Below are 12,500 nucleotides of genomic sequence, written 5' to 3' on the forward strand. Positions count from 1 at the left end.
AAGCGCCTGAGGAGGGACGCCACCCCTCCCCTTTGCGTCAAGAGACCTCCCCACCGGCCTCTGACTGATTCTTAGAACGGACGGAAAGAGTCGGGCAAGCCTGTCAAAGCTTTGAGCGAATGTCAAAAGCTTTAGACTTCCGCGAACTCTCCGGCTTGCACTGAGACGCGAGGTCGATGTGCTAAGCACCACGGGGCCCCTTTCGCCTGCAGGTCCCGAGCCGCCAACATGTTCTTAGTATCGTGTTCTCCAATCCTGGGTGACGGGCACCGCAGGGAGGCAGAGCCATCGCACTTGCCGGGTGGCAGAGGAAGGACCGGACTATGTACAATAGCGGCCAACGACTCCCAGAGCCGGTTGTGCGGCGTCTGCTCTCAGCCTAAGAGGCTTCTGGGAGTGCTCAGGCAAGGGTCAGCCTGCACCCTTGCTGGCAGCACCCAGGGGAACCAGGACGCTTGCATCTCTCGCCTTCATTTTCGACACAAGCGCCTGAGGAGGGACGCCACCCCTCCCCTTGCGTCAAGAGACCTCCCCACCAGCCTCTGACTGATTCTTAGAACGGACGGAAAGAGTCGGGCAAGCCTGTCAAAGCTTTGAGCGAATGTCAAAAGCTTTAGACTTCCGCGAACTCTCCGGCTTGCACTGAGACGCGAGGTCGATGTGCTAAGCACCACGGGGCCCCTTTCGCCTGCAGGTCCCGAGCCGCCAACATGTTCTTAGTATCGTGTTCTCCAAACCTGGGTGACGGGCACCGCAGGGAGGCAGAGCCATCGCACTTGCCGGGTGGCAGAGGAAGGACCGGACTATGTACAATAGCGGCCAACGACTCCCAGAGCCGGTAGTGCGGCGTCTGCTCTCAGCCTAAGAGGCTTCTGGGAGTGCTCAGGCAAGGGTCAGCCTGCACCCTTGCTGGCAGCACCCAGGGGAACCAGGACGCTTGCATCTCTCGCCTTCATTTTCGACACAAACGCCTGAGGAGGGAAGCCAACCCTCCGTGTGTCAAGAGACCGTCCCCGCCCCGGCCTCCGACTGATTCTTAGAACGGACGGAAAGAGTCAGGCAAGCCTGTTAAGACTTCCGCGAACTCTCCGGCTTGCACTGAGACGCGAGGTCGATGTGCTCAGCACCACGGGGCCCCTTTCGCCTGCAGGTCCCGAGCCGCCAACATGTTCTAAGTATCGTGTTCTCCAAACCTGGGTGACGGGCACCGCAGGGAGGCAGAGCCATCGCACTTGCCGGGTGGCAGAGGAAGGACCGGACTATGTACAATAGCGGCCAACGACTCCCAGAGCCGGTAGTGCGGCGCCTGCTCTCAGCCTAAGAGGCTTTTGGGAGTGCTCAGGCAAGGGTCAGCCTGCACCCTTGCTGGCAGCACCCAGGGGAACCAGGACGCTTGCATCTCTCGCCTTCATTTTCGACACAAACGCCTGAGGAGGGAAGCCAACCCTCCGTGTGTCAAGAGACCGTCCCCGCCCCGGCCTCCGACTGATTCTTAGAACGGACGGAAAGAGTCAGGCAAGCCTGTTAAGACTTCCGCGAACTCTCCGGCTTGCACTGAGACGCGAGGTCGATGTGCTCAGCACCACGGGGCCCCCTTCGCCTGCAGGTCCCGAGCCGCCAACATGTTCTAAGTATCGTGTTCCCCAAACCTGGGTGACGAGCACCGCAGGGAGGCAGAGCCATCGCACTTGCCGGGTGGCAGAGGAAGGACCGGACTATGTACAATAGCGGCCAACGACTCCCAGAGCCGGTAGTGCGGCGCCTGCTCTCAGCTTAAGAGGCTTTTGGGAGTGCTCAGGCAAGGGTCAGCCTGCACCCTTGCTGGCAGCACCCAGGGGAACCAGGACGCTTGCATCTCTCGCCTTCATTTTCGACACAAACACCTGAGGAGGGAAGCCAACCCTCCGTGTGTCAAGAGACCGTCCCCGCCCCGGCCTCCGACTGATTCTTAGAACGGACGGAAAGAGTCAGGCAAGCCTGTCAAAGAATTGAGCAGATGTCAAAATCTTTTAAGACTTCCGCGAACTCTCCGGCTTGCACTGAGACCCGAGGTCGATGTGCTCAGCACCACGGGGCCCCTTTCGCCTGCAGGTCCCGAGCCGCCAACATGTTCTAAGTATCGTGTTCCCCAAACCTGGGTGACGAGCACCGCAGGGCGGCAGAGCCATCGCACTTGCCGGGTGGCAGAGGAAGGACCGGACTATGTACAATAGCGGCCAACCACTCCCAGAGCCGGTAGTGCGGCGTGCGAGGTCTGCTCTCAGCGGAAGAGGGTTTTGGGAATGCTCAGGCAAGGGCCAGCCTGCACCCTTCCTGGCCGCTCCCACGGGAACCAGGCTACTTGCAATCCTTTCCCCCAATAGCAAGTGCCTTTTGGAGGGACGGCCGGAGTCAACGTGGGGTTTGCCCGCCCTCCAAAGTGTCAAGAGACCGCCGCACAGGCCTCTGACTGATTCTTAGAACAGGCAGCAAGAGTTGGGTAAGTCTGTCGAAAATTTGACAAAGTGTCAAAAATTAGACTTCCGAGAGCTCTTGGGCATGCACACAGGCCTGTCATTCAAGTGCTCTGCCCGCGGAACCGTTTTTCGGATGCCTTTCAAAGTGGTCCCGCGCCGCCATTTTGTTCTAAAAATCGTGTTCCCAGAAATCTCCGGGTACCCCGCCAACCTCACTGTGTCACAATGTCAAGTGGCACTGAATGGGTCTGAATTTCAAATTCGACTGCTTCGCTCTGGAACTCGAACCCGGCAAAACCGTTTGGATTTTTCCCGGTCCAGACTTCCGCGGCAGACAAAGTTAAAGTTTTCGGGCTGCAGACTCAAAACGACATCTGGCCAACCGCCGGGCTCAATTCGCCCAGTTCCTCCGGCACTTCGGAACTCATGTTCGGCATGAGTTTTTGAATCTTTCCCGATGCTTCGGCATTTTCCTCCGCTGACACTTAGAATATTTTTCACACTTGGCCGAAAATTTTTCTAAGTTTTTCTGGTTACTGATTTCTTCTTTTCGGGCATTTTTCTAAGTTTTCTTGGTTACTCATTTCTCATTTTCAAACATTTTTCTAAGTTTTTCTGGTTACTGATTTCTTCTTTTTGGGCATTTTTCTAAGTTTTCTTGGTTACTCATTTCTCATTTTCAAACATTTTTCTAAGTTTTTCTGGTTACTCATTTCTCATTTTCAAACATTTTTCTAAGTTTTTCTGGTTACTGATTTCTTCTTTTTGGGCATTTTTCTAAGTTTTCTTGGTTACTCATTTCTCATTTTCAAACATTTTTCTAAGTTTTTCTGGTTACTGATTTCTTCTTTTTGGGCATTTTTCTAAGTTTTCTTGGTTACTCATTTCTCATTTTCAAACATTTTTCTAAGTTTTCTTGGTTACTCATTTCTCATTTTCAAACATTTTTCTAAGTTTTTCTGGTTACTGATTTCTTCTTTTTGGGCATTTTTCTAAGTTTTCTTGGTTACTCATTTCTCATTTTCAAACATTTTTCTAAGTTTTTCTGGTTACTCATTTCTCATTTTCAAACATTTTTCTAAGTTTTTCTGGTTACTGATTTCTTCTTTTTGGGCATTTTTCTAAGTTTTCTTGGTTACTCATTTCTCATTTTCAAACATTTTTCTAAGTTTTTCTGGTTACTCATTTCTCATTTTCAAACATTTTTCTAAGTTTTTCTGGTTACTCATTTCTGCTTTTCCAACGTTTTACTAAGTTTTGCTGGTTACTGAGTTCACACTTTTAAACATTTTCGGGCATTTTTCTACGTTTTTCATGTTACTCATTTAGCACTTTCAGGCACTTTCCTATGCTTTCCTGCTTACTGATTTCACACTTTTAAGCATCTTCGGGCATGTTCCCTAAGTTTTGCAGTTCATTCGTTTGGGACAGTCAGGCAGCTTTCCTAAGCTTTCCTGGTAACCGAATTCACATTGTTGAGAACTTTGGAACCCTTCCCTAAGCTGTGCTGGTTACTCACTTTACCTCTTCAGACACTTGCCCCCGTTGTGACAGAGACCACTTCCCGACTCGGGAAATGCACCAAATTCGGCCTGAACTCAGAGGGCAGTCCCCCCTCGAAGGCGTGGAAGTCGGCAGAATCGCCGGGTCAAATCCGGCTGAGCTACCCGGCTTGGAAGCCTCAAAGTCGGTATGAGCTGTCAGGTTCACTCCCATCCCCGTTTGGACCACTTCCCGACTCGGGAAATTCACCAAATTCGGCCTGAACTCAGAGGACAGTCCCCCCTCGAAGGCGTGACAGTCGGCAGAACCGCCGGATCAAATCCGGCTGAGCTACCCGGCCCCGAAGCCTCAAAGTCGGTAAGAGCTGTCAGGTTCACTCCCATCCCCGTTTGGACCACTTCCCGACTCGGGAAATTCACCAAATTCGGCCTGAACTTATACAACAGTCCCCCCTCGAAGGCGTGACAGTCGGCAGAACCGCCGGATCAAATCCGGTTGAGCTACCCGGCTTGGAAGCCCCAAAGTCGGTAAGAGCTGTCAGGTTCACTCCCATCCCCGTTTGGACCACTTCCCGACTCGGGAAATTCACCAAATTCGGCCTGAACTTATACAACAGTCCCCCCTCGAAGGCGTGACAGTCGCTAGAACCGCCGGATCAAATCCGGTTGAGCTACCCGGCTTGGAAGCCCCAAAGTCGGTAAGAGCTGTCAGGTTCACTCCCATCCCCGTTTGGACCACTTCCCGACTTAGGAAATTCACCAAATTCGGCCTGAACTTAGAGGAGAGTCCCCGCTCGAAGGCGTGGAAGTCGGCAGAATCGCCGGGTCAAATCCGACTGAGCTACCCGGCCCCGAAGCCTCAATGTCGGTAAGAGCTGTCAGGTTCACTCCCATCCCCGTTTGGACCACTTCCCGACTCGGGAAATTCACCAAATTCGGCCTGAACTTAGACAACAGTCCCCCCTCGAAGGCGTGGCAGTCGCTAGAACCGCCGGATCAAATCCGGTTGAGCTACCCGGCTTGGAAGCCCCAAAGTCGGTATGAGCTGTCAGGTTCACTCCCATCCCCGTTTGGACCACTTCCCGACTTAGGAAAATCACCAAATTCGGCCTGAACTCAGAGGGCAGGCCCCCCTCGAAGGCCAGGCATTCGGCAGAACCGCCGGGTCAAATCCGACTGTGCTACCCGGCCCCAAAGCCTCAAAGTTGGTATGAGCAGTTAGGTTCACTCCCATCCCCGTTTGGACCACTTCCCGACTTAGGAAATTCACCAAATTCGGCCTGAACTTAGAGGAGAGTCCCCGCTCGAAGGCGTGGAAGTCGGCAGAATCGCCGGGTCAAATCCGACTGAGCTACCCGGCCCCGAAGCCTCAATGTCGGTAAGAGCTGTCAGGTTCACTCCCATCCCCGTTTGGACCACTTCCCGACTCGGGAAATTCACCAAATTCGGCCTGAACTTAGACAACAGTCCCCCCTCGAAGCCGTGGCAGTCGCTAGAACCGCCGGATCAAATCCGGTTGAGCTACCCGGCTTGGAAGCCCCAAAGTCGGTATGAGCTGTCAGGTTCACTCCCATCCCCGTTTGGACCACTTCCCGACTTAGGAAAATCACCAAATTCGGCCTGAACTCAGAGGGCAGGCCCCCCTCGAAGGCCAGGCATTCGGCAGAACCGCCGGGTCAAATCCGACTGTGCTACCCGGCCCCAAAGCCTCAAAGTTGGTATGAGCTGTTAGGTTCACTCCCATCCCCGTTTGGACCACTTCCCGACTTAGGAAATTCACCAAATTCGGCCTGAACTTAGAGGAGAGTCCCCGCTCGAAGGCGTGGAAGTCGGCAGAATCGCCGGGTCAAATCCGACTGAGCTACCCGGCCCCGAAGCCTCAATGTCGGTAAGAGCTGTCAGGTTCACTCCCATCCCCGTTTGGACCACTTCCCGACTCGGGAAATTCACCAAATTCGGCCTGAACTTAGACAACAGTCCCCCCTCGAAGCCGTGGCAGTCGCTAGAACCGCTGGATCAAATCCGGTTGAGCTACCCGGCTTGGAAGCCCCAAAGTCGGTATGAGCTGTCAGGTTCACTCCCATCCCCGTTTGGACCACTTCCCGACTTAGGAAAATCACCAAATTCGGCCTGAACTCAGAGGGCAGGCCCCCCTCGAAGGCCAGGCATTCGGCAGAACCGCCGGGTCAAATCCGACTGTGCTACCCGGCCCCAAAGCCTCAAAGTTGGTATGAGCAGTTAGGTTCACTCCCAAACCCGTTTGGACCACTTCCCGACTTAGGAAATTCACCAAATTCGGCCTGAACTTAGAGGAGAGTCCCCCCCTCGAAGGCGTGAAGTCGGCAGAACCGCCGGGTCAAATCCGGCTGAGCTACCACACCAGATTCGGCCTGAACTTAGACAACAGTCCCCCCTCGAAGCCGTGGCAGTCGCTAGAACCGCTGGATCAAATCCGGTTGAGCTACCCGGCTTGGAAGCCCCAAAGTCGGTATGAGCTGTCAGGTTCACTATCCCCGTTTGGACCACTTTTAGGAAAATCACCAAATTCGCCTGAACTCAGAGGACACCCATCCGGCAAAGCCACTCAAAAAGGGCCCAAATTGAGAAACACCCCCTTCAATAGGTACCACTTCCTCGGAGACACTACCGGGACACGCTCCCCTCGGCGAAAATTAAGCCCCCACCACTAACTGAAGCCAACCGCAGCCCCAACTTCAACGGAGAAATCAGTAACCAATTCAAAAATGCACTTGGTTACTGATTTGTACTGCTTCAAAAATATTCTAAGTGTCAGCTGGTTACTGATTTGTACTGCTTCAAAAATATTCTAAGTGTCGCTGGTTACTGATTTGTACTGACTCAAAAATATTCTAAGTGTGGCTGGTTACTGATTTGTACTGACTGAAAAATATTCTAAGTGTCGCTGGTTACTGATTTGTACTGACTCAAAAATATTCTAAGTGTCAGTGGTTACTGATTTGTACTGCTCCAAAAATATTCTAAGTGTCGCTGGTTACTGATTTGTAATGCTCCAAAAATATTCTAAGTGTCGCTGGTTACTGATTTGTACTGCTTCAAAAATATTCTAAGTGTCAGCGGTTACTGATTTGTACTGCTTCAAAAATATTCTAAGTGTCGCTGGTTACTGATTTGTACTGCTTCAAAAATATTCTAAGTGTCAGTGGTTACTGATTTGTACTGCGTCAAAAATATTCTAAGTGTCGCTGGTTACTGATTTGTACTGCTCCAAAAATATTCTAAGTGTCGCTGGTTACTGATTTGTACTGCTTCAAAAATATTCTAAGTGTCGCTGGTTACTGATTTGTACTGCTTCAAAAATATTCTAAGTGTCAGTGGTTACTGATTTGTACTGCTTCAAAAATATTCTAAGTGTCGCTGGTTACTGATTTGTACTGCTTCAAAAATATTCTAAGTGTCAGTGGTTACTGATTTGTACTGCTTCAAAAATATTCTAAGTGTCGCTGGTTACTGATTTGTACTGCTTCAAAAATATTCTAAGTGTCAGTGGTTACTGATTTGTACTGCTCCAAAAATATTCTAAGTGTCGCTGGTTACTGATTTGTACTGCTTCAAAAATATTCTAAGTGTCAGTGGTTACTGATTTGTACTGCTCCAAAAATATTCTAAGTGTCGCTGGTTACTGATTTGTACTGCTTCAAAATATTCTAAGTGTCAGCGGTTACTGATTTGTACTGCTTCAAAAATATTCTAAGTGTCGCTGGTTACTGATTTGTACTGCTTCAAAAATATTCTAAGTGTCGTGGTTACTGATTTGTACTGCTTCAAAAATATTCTAAGTGTCGCTGGTTACTGATTTGTACTGCTCCAAAAATATTCTAAGTGTCGCTGGTTACTGATTTGTACTGCTTCAAAAATATTCTAAGTGTCAGTGGTTACTGATTTGTACTGCTTCAAAAATATTCTAAGTGTCGCTGGTTACTGATTTGTACTGCTTCAAAAATATTCTAAGTGTCAGTGGTTACTGATTTGTACTGCTTCAAAAATATTCTAAGTGTCGCTGGTTACTGATTTGTACTGCTCCAAAAATATTCTAAGTGTCGCTGGTTACTGATTTGTACTGCTTCAAAAATATTCTAAGTGTCGTGGTTACTGATTTGTACTGCTCCAAAAATATTCTAAGTGTCGCTGGTTACTGATTTGTACTGCTTCAAAAATATTCTAAGTGTCGCTGGTTACTGATTTGTACTGCTTCAAAAATATTCTAAGTGTCAGTGGTTACTGATTTGTACTGCTTCAAAAATATTCTAAGTGTCGTGGTTACTGATTTGTACTGCTTCAAAAATATTCTAAGTGGGTCTGGTTACTGATTTGTACTGCTCCAAAAATATTCTAAGTGTCGCTGGTTACTGATTTGTACTGCTTCAAAAATATTCTAAGTGTCAGCTGGTTACTGATTTGTACTGCTTCAAAAATATTCTAAGTGTCGCTGGTTACTGATTTGTACTGCTTCAAAAATATTCTAAGTGTCGCCGGTTACTGATTTGTACTGCTTCAAAAATATTCTAAGTGTCAGTGGTTACTGATTTGTACTGCTTCAAAAATATTCTAAGTGTCGCTGGTTACTGATTTGTACTGCTTCAAAAATATTCTAAGTGTCTGGTTACTGATTTGTACTGCTCAAAAATATTCTAAGTGTCGCTGGTTACTGATTTGTACTGCTTCAAAAATATTCTAAGTGTCAGCTGGTTACTGATTTGTACTGCTTCAAAAATATTCTAAGTGTCGCTGGTTACTGATTTGTACTGCTTCAAAAATATTCTAAGTGTCGCTGGTTACTGATTTGTACTGCTTCAAAAATATTCTAAGTGTCAGCTGGTTACTGATTTGTACTGCTTCAAAAATATTCTAAGTGTCGCTGGTTACTGATTTGTACTGCTTCAAAAATATTCTAAGTGTCGCTGGTTACTGATTTGTACTGCTTCAAAAATATTCTAAGTGTCGTGGTTACTGATTTGTACTGCTTCAAAAATATTCTAAGTGTCGCTGGTTACTGATTTGTACTGCTTCAAAAATATTCTAAGTGTCGCTGGTTACTGATTTGTACTGCTTCAAAAATATTCTAAGTGTCGCTGGTTACTGATTTGTACTGCTTCAAAAATATTCTAAGTGTCGCTGGTTACTGATTTGTACTGCTTCAAAAATATTCTAAGTGTCAGCTGGTTACTGATTTGTACTGCTTCAAAAATATTCTAAGTGTCGCTGGTTACTGATTTGTACTGCTTCAAAAATATTCTAAGTGTCGCTGGTTACTGATTTGTACTGCTTCAAAAATATTCTAAGTGTCGCTGGTTACTGATTTGTACTGCTCAAAAATATTCTAAGTGTCGCTGGTTACTGATTTGTACTGCTTCAAAAATATTCTAAGTGTCGCTGGTTACTGATTTGTACTGCTTCAAAAATATTCTAAGTGTCAGTGGTTACTGATTTGTACTGCTTCAAAAATATTCTAAGTGTCGCTGGTTACTGATTTGTACTGCTTCAAAAATATTCTAAGTGTCTCTGGTTACTGATTTGTACTGCTTCAAAAATATTCTAAGTGTCGCTGGTTACTGATTTGTACTGCTTCAAAAATATTCTAAGTGTCAGTGGTTACTGATTTGTACTGCTTCAAAAATATTCTAAGTGTCGCTGGTTACTGATTTGTACTGCTTCAAAAATATTCTAAGTGTCGCTGGTTACTGATTTGTACTGCTTCAAAAATATTCTAAGTGTCGTGGTTACTGATTTGTACTGCTTCAAAAATATTCTAAGTGTCAGCTGGTTACTGATTTGTACTGCTTCAAAAATATTCTAAGTGTCAGCTGGTTACTGATTTGTACTGCTTCAAAAATATTCTAAGTGTCGTGGTTACTGATTTGTACTGCTCAAAAATATTCTAAGTGTCGCTGGTTACTGATTTGTACTGCTTCAAAAATATTCTAAGTGTCGCGGTTACTGATTTGTACTGCTCAAAAATATTCTAAGTGTCAGCTGGTTACTGATTTGTACTGCTTCAAAAATATTCTAAGTGTCGCTGGTTACTGATTTGTACTGCTTCAAAAATATTCTAAGTGTCAGTGGTTACTGATTTGTACTGCTTCAAAAATATTCTAAGTGTCGCTGGTTACTGATTTGTACTGCTTCAAAAATATTCTAAGTGTCAGTGGTTACTGATTTGTACTGCTTCAAAAATATTCTAAGTGTCGCTGGTTACTGATTTGTACTGCTTCAAAAATATTCTAAGTGTCAGTGGTTACTGATTTGTACTGCTTCAAAAATATTCTAAGTGTCGCTGGTTACTGATTTGTACTGCTCCAAAAATATTCTAAGTGTCGCTGGTTACTGATTTGTACTGCTTCAAAAATATTCTAAGTGTCGCTGGTTACTGATTTGTACTGCTCCAAAAATATTCTAAGTGTCGCTGGTTACTGATTTGTACTGCTTCAAAAATATTCTAAGTGTCGCTGGTTACTGATTTGTACTGCTTCAAAAATATTCTAAGTGTCAGTGGTTACTGATTTGTACTGCTTCAAAAATATTCTAAGTGTCGCTGGTTACTGATTTGTACTGACTCAAAAATATTCTAAGTGGGGCTGGTTACTGATTTGTACTGCTCCAAAAATATTCTAAGTGTCGCTGGTTACTGATTTGTACTGCTTCAAAAATATTCTAAGTGTCAGCGGTTACTGATTTGTACTGCTTCAAAAATATTCTAAGTGTCAGTGGTTACTGATTTGTACTGCTTCAAAAATATTCTAAGTGTCGCCGGTTACTGATTTGTACTGCTTCAAAAATATTCTAAGTGTCAGTGGTTACTGATTTGTACTGCTTCAAAAATATTCTAAGTGTCGCCGGTTACTGATTTGTACTGCTTCAAAAATATTCTAAGTGTCAGTGGTTACTGATTTGTACTGCTCCAAAAATATTCTAAGTGTCGCTGGTTACTGATTTGTACTGCTTCAAAAATATTCTAAGTGTCAGCGGTTACTGATTTGTACTGCTTCAAAAATATTCTAAGTGTCAGTGGTTACTGATTTGTACTGCTTCAAAAATATTCTAAGTGTCGCTGGTTACTGATTTGTACTGCTTCAAAAATATTCTAAGTGTCAGTGGTTACTGATTTGTACTGCTTCAAAAATATTCTAAGTGTCGCTGGTTACTGATTTGTACTGCTCCAAAAATATTCTAAGTGTCGCTGGTTACTGATTTGTACTGCTTCAAAAATATTCTAAGTGTCGCTGGTTACTGATTTGTACTGCTTCAAAAATATTCTAAGTGTCAGTGGTTACTGATTTGTACTGCTTCAAAAATATTCTAAGTGTCGCTGGTTACTGATTTGTACTGATTCAAAAATATTCTAAGTGTCAGTGGTTACTGATTTGTACTGCTTCAACAATATTCTAAGTGTCGCTGGTTACTGATTTGTACTGCTTCAAAAATATTCTAAGTGTCAGTGGTTACTGATTTGTACTGCTTCAAAAATATTCTAAGTGTCGCTGGTTACTGATTTGTACTGCTCCAAAAATATTCTAAGTGTCGCTGGTTACTGATTTGTACTGCTTCAAAAATATTCTAAGTGTCGCTGGTTACTGATTTGTACTGCTCCAAAAATATTCTAAGTGTCGCTGGTTACTGATTTGTACTGCTTCAAAAATATTCTAAGTGTCGCTGGTTACTGATTTGTACTGCTTCAAAAATATTCTAAGTGTCAGTGGTTACTGATTTGTACTGCTTCAAAAATATTCTAAGTGTCGCTGGTTACTGATTTGTACTGCTCAAAAATATTCTAAGTGGGGCTGGTTACTGATTTGTACTGCTCCAAAAATATTCTAAGTGTCGCTGGTTACTGATTTGTACTGCTTCAAAAATATTCTAAGTGTCAGCGGTTACTGATTTGTACTGCTTCAAAAATATTCTAAGTGTCAGTGGTTACTGATTTGTACTGCTTCAAAAATATTCTAAGTGTCGCTGGTTACTGATTTGTACTGATTCAAAAATATTCTAAGTGTCAGTGGTTACTGATTTGTACTGCTTCAACAATATTCTAAGTGTCGCTGGTTACTGATTTGTACTGCTTCAAAAATATTCTAAGTGTCAGTGGTTACTGATTTGTACTGCTTCAAAAATATTCTAAGTGTCGCTGGTTACTGATTTGTACTGCTCCAAAAATATTCTAAGTGTCGCTGGTTACTGATTTGTACTGCTTCAAAAATATTCTAAGTGTCGCTGGTTACTGATTTGTACTGCTCCAAAAATATTCTAAGTGTCGCTGGTTACTGATTTGTACTGCTTCAAAAATATTCTAAGTGTCGCTGGTTACTGATTTGTACTGCTTCAAAAATATTCTAAGTGTCAGTGGTTACTGATTTGTACTGCTTCAAAAATATTCTAAGTGTCGCTGGTTACTGATTTGTACTGACTCAAAAATATTCTAAGTGGGGCTGGTTACTGATTTGTACTGCTCCAAAAATATTCTAAGTGTCGCTGGTTACTGATTTGTACTGCTTCAAAAATATTCTAA

This window comes from Hemiscyllium ocellatum, unplaced genomic scaffold (genome assembly GCF_020745735.1).
Source record: "Hemiscyllium ocellatum isolate sHemOce1 unplaced genomic scaffold, sHemOce1.pat.X.cur. scaffold_2397_pat_ctg1, whole genome shotgun sequence".
NCBI classification, from domain to species: Eukaryota; Metazoa; Chordata; class Chondrichthyes; order Orectolobiformes; family Hemiscylliidae; genus Hemiscyllium; species Hemiscyllium ocellatum.